General features: G+C 46.1%; 1 protein-coding gene across 1 annotated transcript in view; it reads left to right on the top strand.

Annotated features, from left to right (window-relative positions):
- Positions 1-14,950, top strand: part of LOC106581602 (nectin 1b) — a 336,570-nt gene that overhangs the window by 150,709 nt on the left and 170,911 nt on the right. The gene's annotated exons all lie outside the window — the stretch shown is intronic.

Genomic DNA, 14,950 nt, shown 5'->3' on the forward strand with positions numbered 1-14,950 from the left:
TGCACTACTTAGAACCAGTGCACTATATAGAGAATAGAGTGCACTACTTAGAACCAGTGCACTATATATAGAGAATAGAGTGCACTACTTAGAACCAGTATATAGAGAATAGGGGGCATTACTTAGAACCAGTGCACTATATAGAGAATAGGGTGCACTACTTAGAACCAGTATATAGAGAATAGGGGGCACTACTTAGAACCAGTGCGCTATATATAGAGAATAGGGGGCATTACTTAGAACCAGTGCACTATATAGAGAATAGGGTGCACTACTTAGAACCACTATATAGAGAATAGGGTGCACTACTTAGAACCAGTGCACTATATAGAGAATAGGGTGCACTACTTAGAACCAGTATATAGAGAATAGAGGGCACTACTTAGAACCAGTGCACTATATAGAGAATAGGGTGCACTACTTAGAACCAGTATATAGAGAATAGGGGGCACTACTTAGAACCAGTGCACTATATAGAGAATAGAGTGCACTACTTAGAACCACTATATAGAGAATAGGGGGCACTACTTAGAACCAGTGCACTATATAGAGAATAGAGTGCACTACTTAGAACCAGTATATAGAGAATAGGGGGCACTACTTAGAACCAGTATATAGAGAATAGGGGGCATTACTTAGAACCAGTCCACTATATACAGAATAGGGGGCACTACTTAGAACCAGTGGACTATATAGAGAATAGGGTGCACTACTTAGAACCAGTATATAGAGAATAGGGGGCACTACTTAGAACCAGTATATAGAGAATAGGGGGCACTACTTAGAACCAGTGCACTATATAGAGAATAGAGTGCACTACTTAGAACCAGTATATAGAGAATAGGGGGCACTACTTAGAACCACTATATACAGAATAGGGGGCACTACTTAGAACCACTATATAGAGAATAGAGTGCACTACTTAGAACCAGTGGACTATATAGAGAATAGGAGGCACTACTTAGAACCAGTATATAGAGAATAGGGTGAACTACTTAGAACCACTATATAGAGAATAGGGGGCATTACTTAGAACTAGTGCACTATATAGAGAATAGGGGGCACTACTTAGAACCAGTGGACTATATAGAGAATAGGGTGCACTACTTAGAACCACTATATAGAGAATAGGGGGCACTAATTAGTACCAGTATATAGAGAATAGGGTACACTACTTAGAACCAGTGCACTATATATAGAGAATAGGGTGAACTACTTAGAACCAGTGCACTATATAGAGAATAGGGGGCACTACTTAGAACCAGTGCACTATATAGAGAGTAGGGTGCCATTTGGAATGCACACAACTCTTAGTTTTGCATGTTTCTTGGCAGCCAGCAAAAATGACATTGGCTGAGTATCTGACAGTCCAGTCTCTCTGTTTGAATAAACATGTTAATGATGAACCTCCAGCATTATGTGTTACCCTTAAAAGATGTCAACACAAATATAACCACATGGAATTGAAAGCTGTCCTATAATTAAGCTTTTTTATTATACATTTTATTTGACACTTTATTTTAATTGCAATGATTTTAATAACCACACACAAATGTCTTTATGAAAGAGATCATCAATATGTATAACTTTTTATGTAACTATCCAGAAAAGTCCCGTATGATGAATAATACAGAACCTATTTCTGGATTTTGAAAGTTACATATCTTGAAAACTTGATTGCTGATGGACTAAAGAAACAAATAGCAAAAGATTGTTTTTGGGAGGAGTTTTCCTTTTCATAGAGGTCTTGTGGTTACGTTTTAAGTGACTCTTAAAACAGCTTGGGAGAATGAGAGACGTTAGCAAATAAAATAATGTCTTCTTTTTGATTGTCCATATGGTGAGGCTGTTTTTATATAATTGATTGTGATTTAATTCCCTCATTCTTCAGCTCTTTTGTAATCAATAGCTTTAGGTCAACAGACTTCAGCTCAACATTCCATTGTAAATAATGTGTATAATATTAAAGTTGAGTTTATAGATTTCTTTTTTTCAAGGATAACTGCAATAGGGACCCTGCTCATTCTACAATGTACCTATTTTGACTGTGAAATACTAGAGAAAGAACAACGCGGATTAGGGATAAAACAACAATACGGATTAGGGTTAAGAACAACACGGATTAGGGATAAAACAACAATACGGATTAGGGATAAAACAACAACACGGATTAAGGATTAAAGAACAACGCGGATTAAGGATAAAAGAACAATGTGGATTAGGGTTAAAAGAACAACACGGATTAAGGATAAAACAACAACACGGATTAGGGATAAAACAACAATACGGATTAGGGATAAAACAACAATACGGATTAAGGATAAAAGAACAACACGGATTAGGGATAAAACAACAACACGGATTAAGGATAAAACAACAATACGGATTAGGGATAAAACAACAATACGGATTAGGGATAAAACAACAATACGGATTAGGGATAAAAGAACAACACGGATTAAGGATAAAACAACAACACGGATTAGGGATAAAACAACAACACGGATTAAGGATAAAACAACAATACGGATTAAGGATAAAACAACAACACGGATTAGGGATAAAAGAACAACACGGATTAGGGATAAAACAACAACACGGATTAAGGATAAAACAACAATACGGATTAGGGATAAAAGAACAACACGGATTAGGATTAAGAACAACACGGATTAGGGTTAAGAACAACACGGATTAGGATTAAGAACAACACGGATTAGGGTTAAGAACAACACGGATTAAGGATAAAAGAACAACACAGATTAGGGTTAAAAAATTCTGGTAACATTCCCAAAATTACAAAAATGTTTAAAAAAATGCCATTTGGAAGATTTCTGGAATCAGGAGGAAATAATAAAGGAAAGCTGGAATCCTCCAACCAGGATTTCTGGAAAACCTGAAAATGTTTGGGAAATTACCGGAACTTTGCAACCTTAACTATGATGGCTGGATTGAGTTGATATGCGTAGATTGTTATTACGTCATCATCATCCCTCTTATTCTGACCATTCCAGTACCATAGGTTGGATGCAAAATTACGGTACATTTTCCCAGAATTCCCAGGTTTCACAGAAATTCTGGTTGCAGGGTTCTGGATTGTCTACTTATTCCCTCCTGATTCCAGAAATCCAGGGAATCTTGGAAAAGTTCAAAACAGTGTTTGCAACCCTAACAGTAAGGTTTTGAAATGCTGTCAATATCAGCTATCACAGGGCCAATGCATACAGTACATGGACTTGGTCACAGGGCCGATGCATACCGTACATGGACTTGGTCACAGGGCCGATGCATACCGTACATGGACTTGGTCACAGGGCCGATGCATACCGTACGTGGACTTGGTCAGGGCCGATGCATACCGTACATGGACTTGGTCACAGGGCCGATGCATACCGTACGTGGACTTGGTCAGGGCCGATGCATACCGTACATGGACTTGGTCACAGGGCTGATGCATACCGTACATGGACTTGGTCACAGGGCCGATGCATACCGTACATGGACTTGGTCACAGGGCCGATGCATACCGTACATGGACTTGGTCACAGGGCCGATGCATACCGTACATGGACTTGGTCACAGGGCCGATGCATACCGTACATGGACTTGGTCACAGGGCCGATGCATACCGTACGTGGACTTGGTCACAGGGCCGATGCATACCGTACGTGGACTTGGTCAGGGCCGATGCATACCGTACATGGACTTGGTCACAGGGCCGATGCATACCGTACATGGACTTGGTCACAGGGCCGATGCATACCGTACATGGACTTGGTCACAGGGCCGATGCATACCGTACATGGACTTGGTCACAGGGCCGATGCATACCGTACATGGACTTGGTCACAGGGCCGAAGCATACCGTACATGGACTTGGTCACAGGGCCGATGCATACCGTACGTGGACTTGGTCAGGGCCGATGCATACCGTACATGGACTTGGTCACAGGGCCGATGCATACCGTACGTGGACTTGGTCAGGGCCGATGCATACCGTACATGGACTTGGTCACAGGGCCGATGCATACCGTACGTGGACTTGGTCAGGGCCGATGCATACCGTACGTGGACTTGGTCACGGGCCGATGCATACCGTACATGGACTTGGTCACAGGGCTGATGCATACCGTACATGGACTTGGTCACAGGGCTGATGCATACCGTACATGGACTTGGTCACAGGGCTGATGCATACCGTACATGGACTTGGTCAGGGCCGATGCATACCGTACATGGACTTGGTCAGGGCCGATGCATACCGTACGTGGACTTGGTCAGGGCCGATGCATACCGTACGTGGACTTGGTCAGAGCCGATGCATACCGTACGTGGACTTGGTCTGGGCCGATGCATACCGTACGTGGACTTGGTCACAGGGCCGATGCATACCGTACATGGACTTGGTCACAGGGCCGATGCATACCGTACATGGACTTGGTCACAGGGCCGATGCATACCGTACATGGACTTGGTCACAGGGCCGATGCATACCGTACATGGACTTGGTCACAGGGCCGATGCATACCGTACATGGACTTGGTCACAGGGCCGATGCATACCGTACATGGACTTGGTCACAGGGCCGATGCATACCGTACATGGACTTGGTCAGGGCCGATGCATACCGTACATGGACTTGGTCAGGGCCGATGCATACCGTTCGTGGACTTGGTCAGGGCCGATGCATACCGTACGTGGACTTGGTCACAGGGCCGATGCGTACCGTACGTGGACTTGGTCAGGGCTGATGCATACCGTACGTGGACTTGGTCACAGGGCCGATGCATACCGTACGTGGACTTGGTCAGGGCTGATGCATACCGTACATGGACTTGGTCAGGGCCGATGCATACCGTACATGGACTTGGTCACAGGGCTGATGCATACCGTACGTGGACTTGGTCAGGGCCGATGCATACCGTACATGTACTTGGTCACAGGGCTGATGCATACCGTACATGGACTTGGTCACAGGGCCGATGCATACCGTACGTGGACTTGGTCAGGGCTGATGCATACCGTACATGGACTTGGTCAGGGCCGATGCATACCGTACATGGACTTGGTCAGGGCCGATGCATACCGTACATGGACTTGGTCACAGGGCTGATGCATACCGTACATGGACTTGGTCACAGGGCTGATGCATACCGTACATGGACTTGGTCACAGGGCTGATGCATACCGTACATGGACTTGGTCACAGGGCTGATGCATACCGTACGTGGACTTGGTCACAGGGCTGATGCATACCGTACGTGGACTTGGTCACAGGCCGATGCATACCGTACATGGACTTGGTCAGGGCTGATGCATACCGTACATGGACTTGGTCAGGGCTGATGCATACCGTACGTGGACTTTGTCAGGGCCGATGCATACCGTACATGGACTTGGTCAGGGCTGATGCATACCGTACATGGACTTTGTCACAGGCCGATGCATACCGTACATGGACTTGGTCAGGGCTGATGCATACCGTACGTGGACTTGGTCAGGGCCGATGCATACCGTACATGGACTTGGCCAGGGCTGATGCATACCGTACGTGGACTTGGTCAGGGCCGATGCATACCGTACATGGACTTGGTCAGGGCTGATGCATACCGTACGTGGACTTGGTCAGGGCCGATGCATACCGTACATGGACTTGGTCAGGGCCGATGCATACTGTACATGGACTTGGTCAGGGCTGATGCATACCGTACGTGGACTTGGTCAGGGCTGATGCATACCGTACGTGGACTTTGTTAATAATGAACTGCTACAAAACAATAATAGAGAGAACTTGTCTGTATGCAGCCATGTGAATGTAAAATATTTCTGAGGGTTTTATTACAACTATTGATGAAAAAATGGTGATGTTGTTCACGTGACTCAGTGAAGTAACTTGTATTTGTTTTCAAAAGCATTAAATGATTTCAATAGTCAATGCTGTTCTCCTGGCCCTATTATATTATTGAATTGACTGTAGTGATGGTGGTGTACATGTTGAGGTGGTGGTGGTGTACATGTTGATGGTGGTGGTGGTGTACATGTTGATGGTGGTGGTGGTGTACATGGTGGTGGAGGTGGTGGTGGTGGTGTACATGTTGATGGTGGTGGTGGTGTACATGTTGATGGTGGTGGTGTACATGTTGATGGTGGTGGTGGTGTCCATGGTGGTGGTGGTGGTGTACATGTTGACTGTGGTGGGGGTGGTGTACATGTTGATGGTGATGGTGGTGTACATGTTGATGGTGGTGGTGGTGTACATGTTGATGGTGGGGGTGGTGTACATGTTGGTGGTGGTGGTGGTGTATATGTTGGTGGTGGTGGTGGTGTACATGTTGATGGTGGTGGTGGTGTACATGTAGATGGTGGTGGTGGTGTACATGTTGATGGTGGTGGTGGTGTACATGTTGGTGGTGGTGGTGGTGTACATGTTGGTGGTGGTGGTGGTGGTGGTGTACATGTTGGTGGTGGTGGTGGTGTACATGTAGATGGTGGTGGTGGTGTACATGTTGATGGTGGTGGTGGTGTACATGTTGATGGTGGTGGTGGTGTCCATGGTGGTGGTGGTGGTGGTGGTGGTGGTGTACATGTTGATGGTGGTGGTGTACATGTTGATGGTGGTGGTGGTGGTGTACATGTTGATGGTGGTGGTGGTGTACATGTTGATGGTGGTGGTGGTGTACATGTTGATGGTGGTGGTGGTGGTGGTGGTGGTGGTGGTGTACATGTTGATGGTGGTGGTGGTGGTGTACATGTTGGTGGTGGTGGTGTACATGTTGATGGTGGGGGTGGTGTACATGTTGATGGTGGTGGTGTACATGTTGGTGGTGGTGGTGTACATGGTGGTGGTGGTGGTGGTGTACATGTTGATGGTGGTGGTGGTGGTGGTGTACATGTTGATGGTGGTGGTGGTGGTGGTGTACATGTTGGTGGTGGTGGTGGTGGTGTACATGTTGGTGGTGGTGGTGTACATGGTGGTGGTGGTGGTGGTGGTGGTGGTGGTGTACATGTTGGTGGTGGTGGTGGTGTACATGTTGGTGGTGGTGGTGGTGGTGGTGGTGGTGTACATGTTGGTGGTGGTGGTGGTGTACATGTTGATGGTGGTGGTGGTGGTGGTGTACATGTTGATGGTGGTGGTGGTGTACATGTTGGTGGTGGTGGTGGTGTACATGTTGATGGTGGTGGTGTACATGTTGATGGTGGTGGTGGTGTACATGTTGATGGTGGTGGTGGTGTACATATTGATGGTGGTGGTGTACATGTTGATGGTGGTGGTGGTGGTGGTGTACATGTTGGTGGTGGTGGTGGTGGTGTACATGTTGATGGTGGTGGTGGTGTACATGTTGATGGTGGTGGTGGTGTACATGTTGGTGGTGGTGGTGGTGGTGGTGTACATGTTGGTGGTGGTGGTGGTGTACATGGTGGTGGTGGTGGTGGTGTACATGTTGGTGATGGTGGTGGTGGTGTACATGTTGGTGGTGGTGGTGGTGGTGTACATGTTGATGGTGGTGGTGGTGTACATATTGATGGTGGTGGTGTACATGTTGATGGTGGTGGTGGTGGTGGTGGTGGTGGTGGTGGTGTACATGTTGGTGGTGGTGGTGGTGGTGTACATGTTGATGGTGGTGGTGGTGTACATGTTGGTGATGGTGGTGGTGGTGTACATGTTGGTGGTGGTGGTGGTGGTGTACATGTTGATGGTGGTGGTGGTGTACATATTGATGGTGGTGGTGTACATGTTGATGGTGGTGGTGGTGGTGGTGGTGGTGGTGTACATGTTGGTGGTGGTGGTGGTGGTGTACATGTTGGTGGTGGTGGTGGTGTACATGTTGATGGTGGTGGTGGTGTACATATTGATGGTGGTGGTGGTGGTGGTGTACATGTTGGTGGTGGTGGTGGTGTACATGTTGGTGGTGGTGGTGGTGTACATATTGATGGTGGTGGTGGTGTACATGTTGGTGGTGGTGGTGGTGTACATATTGATGGTGGTGGTGGTGGTGGTGTACATGTTGGTGGTGGTGGTGGTGTACATGTTGATGGTGGTGATGGTGTACATGTGTGGTGGTGGTGGTGGTGTACATGTTGGTGGTGGTGGTGTACATGTTGGTGGTGGTGGTGTTTACATATAGGTGGTGTCAGAGGAAGGCCCTAAAAATACGTGGCTAATAAAATGTGATTTGATTTGAATCCAGTTGTTTGTGTCGTCCGTTTCAGGAAAGTACCTGTGTAATTGCTCACCCAACTCACTCAGGTGCTTCGCTATATCACATTTGACATTGTCCGTAAACTTGAGTTCATTTACACACAAAAAATCATACAATGATGGAAAGGCCTGTGTGTTGTCCTTGTTAATGCAGACAGAGAAGAGCTCCAACTTGTTAACCTGTTAGGGCTAGGGGGCAGCATTGACACGGCTGGATAAAAAACATACCCGATTTAATCTGGTTACCACTCCTACCCAGTAACTAGAATATGCATATACTTATTACATATGGATAGAAAACACCCTAAATTTTCTAAAACTGTTTGAATGGTGTCTGTGAGTATAACAGAACTCAAATGGCAGGTCAAAACCTGAGAGATTCCTTTACAGGAAGTGGCCTGTCTGACCATTTGTTGAACTTCTTTTCCATCTCTATCATTTACTAAGGATCTCTGCTCTAACGTGACACTTCCCACGTCGTCCATAGGCGCTCAGAGCCCGGGAAAAAACAGAATGTCGTCATTCCAGCCCCAGGCTGAAACACATTATCGCCTTTCTCAAGTGGCCGATCAAGAGACACTAGCTTATGCGCGTGACCCCGACCGCCCCCGCCTTTGGGATTTTTTCCTCTGTTTGCCGAAAAGGAGATTCCCTGTCGGAATATTATCGCTTTTCTACGAGAAAAATGTCGTAAAAATTGATTTTAAACAGCGGTTGACATGCTTCGAAGTACGGTAATGGAATACTTAGAATTTTATTGTCACGAATTGCGCCATGCGCGTGACACTTCTTTACTATTTCGGATAGTGTCTGGAACGCACGAACAAAACGCCGCTATTCGGATATAACGATGGATTATTTTGGACCAAACCAACATTTGTTATTGAAGTAGCAGTCCTGGGTGTGTATTCTGACGAAGACAACAAAAGGTAATGAAATTTTATAATAGTAAATATGATTATGGTGAGTGCTAAACTTGCCGGGTGTCTAAATAGCGAGCCCGTGATGCCTGGGCTATGTACTTAGAATATTGCAAAATGTGCTTTCACCAAAAAGCTATTTTAAAATCGGACATATCGAGTGCATAGAGGAGGTCTGTATCTATAATTCTTAAAATAATTGTTATGCTTTTTGTGAACGTTTATCGTGAGTAATTTAGTAAAATGTTAGCGAATTCCCCGGATGTTTGCGGGGGGTATGCTAGTTCTGAACGTCACATGCTAATGTAAAAAGCTGGTTTTTGATATAAATATGAACTTGATTGAACAAAACATGCATGTATTGTATAACATAATGTCCTAGGGTTGTCATCTGACACAGACCTTACTTTCTCTAACCCCTAACCCATCCTAACCCTAACCCATCCTAACCCTAACCCATTCTAACCCTAACCCATCCTAACCCTAACGCATCCTAACCCCTAACCCATCCTAACCCTAACCCATCCTAACCCCTAACCCATCCTAACCCATTCTAACCCATCCTAACCCTAACCCACCTCCCCTAACCCATTCTAACCCTAACCCATCCTAACCCTAACCCATCCTAACCCCTAACCCATCCTAACCCTAACCCATCCTAACCCTAACCCATCCTAACCCATCCTAACCCTAACCCATTCTAACCCTAACCCATCCTAACCCATTCTAACCCTAACCCATCCTAACCCATTCTAACCCTAACCCATTCTAACCCTAACCCATCCTAACCCATCCTAACCAATTCTAACTCTAACCCATCCTAACCCTAACCCATTCTAACCCTAACCCATCCTAACCCTATCCCACCCTAACCCTAACCCATCCTAACCCATTCAAACCCTAACCCATCCTAACCCTAACCCATCCTAACCCTAACCCATTCTAACCCTAACCCATCCTAACCCTAACCCATTCTAACCCTAACCCATTCTAACCCATCCTAACCCTAACCCGTTCTAACCCTAACCCATCCTAACCCATTCTAACCCTAACCCATTCTAACCCTAACCCATTCTAACCCTAACCCATCCTAACCCATTCTAACCCATCCTAACCCATTCTAACCCTAACCCATCCTAACCCTAACCCATTCTAACCCTAACCCATTCTAACCCTAACCCATCCTAACCCTAACCCATTCTAACCCATTCTAACCCTAACCCATCCTAACCCTAATCCATCCTAACCAAACCCATTCTAACCCTAACCAATCCTAACCCTAACCATCCTAATCCTAACCCTAACCCATTATAACCCTAATCCATTCTAACCCATTCTAACCCATCCTAACCCATCCTAACCCTAATCCATTCTAACCCATCCTAACCCTAATCCGTCCTAACCCTAACCCATTCTAACCCTAACCCATTCTAACCCTAACCAATCCTAACCCATCCTAACCCTAACCCATCCTAACCCTATCCCATTATAATCCTAACCCATCCTAACCCTAACCCATCCTAACCGATCCTAACCCTAATCCATCCTAACCCTAACCCATTCTAACCCTAACCCATCCTAACCCTAACCCATTTTAACCCTAACCCATCCTAACCCTAATCCATCCTAACCCTAACCCATTATAACCCTAACCCATCCTAACCCATCCTAACCCTAATCCATTCTAACCCTAACCCATCCTAACCCTAACCCATTCTAACCCTAACCGATCCTAACCCTAACCCATTCTAACCCTAACCCATCCTAAACCATCCTAACCCTAACCCATCCTAACCCTAACCCTAACCCATCCTAACCCTAACCCATCCTAACCCATCCTAACCCATTCTAACCCTAACCCATCCTAACCCATTCTAACCCTAACCCATCCTAACCCATCCTAACCCTAACCCATCCTAACCCTAACCCATTCTAACCCATCCTAACCCATCCTAACCCTAACCCATTCTAACCCTAACCCATCCTAACCCATTCTAACCCTAACCCATTCTAACCCTAACCCATTCTAACCCATTCTAACCCATCCTAACCCTAACCCATTCTAACCCTAACCCATCCTAACCCTTACCCATTCTAACCCTAACCCATTATAACCCTAACCCATCCTAACCCTAACCCATTCTCACCCATTCTAACCGTAACCCATCCTAACACTAATCCATCCTAACCCAAACCCATTCTAACCCTAACCAATCCTAACCCTAACCATCCTAACCCTAACCCATTATAACCCTAATCCATTCTAACCCATCCTAACCCATCCTAGCCCTAATCCATTCTAACCCATCCTAACCCTAATCCATTCTAACCCTAACCCATTCTAACCCTAATCCATTCTAACCCTAACCCATCCTAACCCTAACCCATCCTAACCCATTATAACCCTAACCCATCCTAACCCTAACCCATCCTAACCCTAACCCATTTTAACCCTAACCCATCCTAACCCTAACCCATTCTAACCCTAACACATTCTAACCCATCCTAACCCTAACCCATCCTAACCCTAACCCATTCTAACCCTAACACATCCTAACCCATCCTAACCCTAACCCATTCTAACCCTAACCCATCCTAACCCATTCTAACCCTAACCCATTCTAACCCTAACCCATTCTAACCCATCCTAACCCATCCTAACCCTAACCCATTCTAACCCTAACCCATCCTAACCCATTCTAACCCTAACCCATTCTAACCCTAACCCATCCTAACCCTAACCCATTCTAAGCCTAACCCATCCTAACCCTAAACCATTCTAACCCATTCTAACCCTAACCCATCCTAACACTAATCCATCCTAACCCAAACCCATTCTAACCCTAACCAATCCTAACCCTAACCATCCTAACCCTAATCCATCCTAACCCAAACCCATTCTAACCCTAACCAATCCTAACCCTAACCATCCTAACCCTAACCCATTATAACCCTAATCCATTCTAACCCATTCTAACCCATCCTAACCCATCCTAACCCTAATCCATTCTAACCCATCCTAACCATAATCCATCCTAACCCTAACCCATTCTAACCCTAACCCATTATAACCCTAATCCATTCTAACCCTAACCCATCCTAACCCTAACCCATCCTAACCCATTATAACCCTAACCCATCCTAACCCTAACACATCCTAACCCTAACCCATTTTAACCCTAACCCATCCTAACCCTAACCCATTCTAACCCTAACACATTCTAACCCATCCTAACCCTAACCCATCCTAACCCTAACCCATTCTAACCCTAACACATCCTAACCCATCCTAACCCTAACCCATCCTAACCCTAACCCATCCTAACCCTAACCCATTCTAACCCTAACACATCCTAACCCATCCTAACCCTAACCCATCCTAACCCTAACCCCTAACCCATCCTAACCCATCCTAACCCTAACCCATTCTAACCCTAACCCATCCTAACCCATCCTAACCCTTACCCATTCTAACCGCTAACCCATCCTAACCCTAACCATCCTAACCCTAACCCATCCTAACCCTAACCCATCCTAACCCTAACCCATCCTAACCAACCCTAACCCACCCTAACCCATCCTAACCCATCCTAACCCTAACCCATTCTAACCGCTAACCCATCCTATCCCTAACCTAACCCATCCTTAACCATCCTAACCCTAACCCATCCTAACCCTAACCCATCCTAACCAACCCTAACCCATCCTAACCCTAACCCATCCTAACCCTAACCCATTCTAACCGCTAACCCATCCTAACCCATCCTAACCCTAACCCATTCTAACCCTCCACCTAACCATCCTAACCCTAACCCATTCTAACCCTAACCCATTCCTAACCATTCTAACCCTAACCCATCCTAACCCATAACCCATAACCCTAACCCATCTAACCCTAACCCATCTAACCCATTAACCCTAACCCATCCTAACCCTAACCCATTCTAACCCTAACCCATTCTAACCCATCCTAACCCTAACCCATCCTAACCCTAACCCATTCTAACCCTAACACATCCTAACCCATCCTAACCCTAACCCATCCTAACCCTAACCCATCCTAACCCTAACCCATTCTAACCCTAACACATCCTAACCCATCCTAACCCTAACCCATCCTAACCCTAACCCCTAACCCATCCTAACCCATCCTAACCCTAACCCATTCTAACCCTAACCCATCCTAACCCTATACCCATTCTAACCGCTAACCCATCCTAACCCTAACCATCCTAACCCTAACCCATCCTAACCCTAACCCATCCTAACCCTAACCCATCCTAACCAACCCTAACCCACCCTAACCCATCCTAACCCATCCTAACCCTAACCCATTCTAACCGCTAACCCATCCTATCCCTAACCTAACCCATCCTTAACCATCCTAACCCTAACCCATCCTAACCCTAACCCATCCTAACCAACCCTAACCCATCCTAACCCTAACCCATCCTAACCCTAACCCATTCTAACCGCTAACCCATCCTAACCCATCCTAACCCTAACCCATTCTAACCCTAACCCATTCTAACCGCTAACCCATCCTAACCCTAACCCATCCTAACCCATTCTAACCTCTAACCCATCCTAACCCATCCTAACCCTAACCCATTCTAACCGCTAACCCATTCTAACCCATCCTAACCCTAACCCATTCTAACCCTAACCCATTCTAACCGCTAACCCATCCTAACCCATCCTAACCCTAACCCATTCTAACCCTAACCCATTCTAACCGCTAACCCATCCTAACCCTAACCCATCCTAACCCATTCTAACCCATCCTAACCCATCCTAACCCATTCTAACCCCTAACCCATCCTCCTAACCCATCCTAACCCCTAACCCATCCTAACCCATACTAACCCATCCTAACCCCTAACCCATCCTAACCCTAACCCATCCTAACCCTAACCCATTCTAACCCATCCTAACCCATTCTAACCCATCCTAACCCTAACCCATCCTAACCCTAACCCATTCTAACCCTAACCCATCCTAACCCTCACCCATCCTAACCCATCCTAACCCATTCTAACCCTAAACCATCCTAACCCTAACCCATCCTAACCCTAACCCATCCTAACCCATCCTAACCCTAACCCATCCTAACCCTAACCCATTCTAACCCTAACCCATCCTAACCCTCACCCATTCTAACCCATCCTAACCCATCCTAACCCTAACCCATCCTAACCCATCCTAACCCTAACCCATCCTAACCCTAACCCATCCTTACCCTAACTCATCCTAATCCTAACCCATTCTAACCCATCCTAACCCTAACCCATCCTTACCCTAACCCATCCTAACCCTAACCCATTCTAACCCTAACCCATCCTAACCCTCACCCATTCTAACCCATCCTAACCCATTCTAACCCTAACCCATCCTAACCCATTCTAACCCTAACCCATTCTAACCCTAACCCATCCTAACCCATCCTAACCAATTCTAACTCTAACCCATCCTAACCCTATCCCACCCTAACCCTAACCCATTCAAACCCTAACCCATCCTAACCCTAACCCATTCTAACCCTAACCCATCCTAACCCTAACCCATTCTAACCCTAACCCATTCTAACCCATCCTAACCCTAACCCGTTCTAACCCTAACCCATCCTAACCCATTCTAACCCTAACCCATTCTAACCCTAACCCATTCTAACCCTAACCCATCCTAACCCATTCTAACCCATCCTAACCCATTCTAACCCTAACCCATCCTAACCCTAACCCATTCTAACCCTAACCCATTCTAACCCTAACCCATCCTAACCCTAACCCATTCTAACCCATTCTAACCCTAACCCATCCTAACCCTAATC

This window comes from Salmo salar, chromosome 20 (assembly GCF_965601325.2).
Source record: "Salmo salar chromosome 20, fSalSal1, whole genome shotgun sequence".
Classification (NCBI taxonomy): Eukaryota; Metazoa; Chordata; class Actinopteri; order Salmoniformes; family Salmonidae; genus Salmo; species Salmo salar.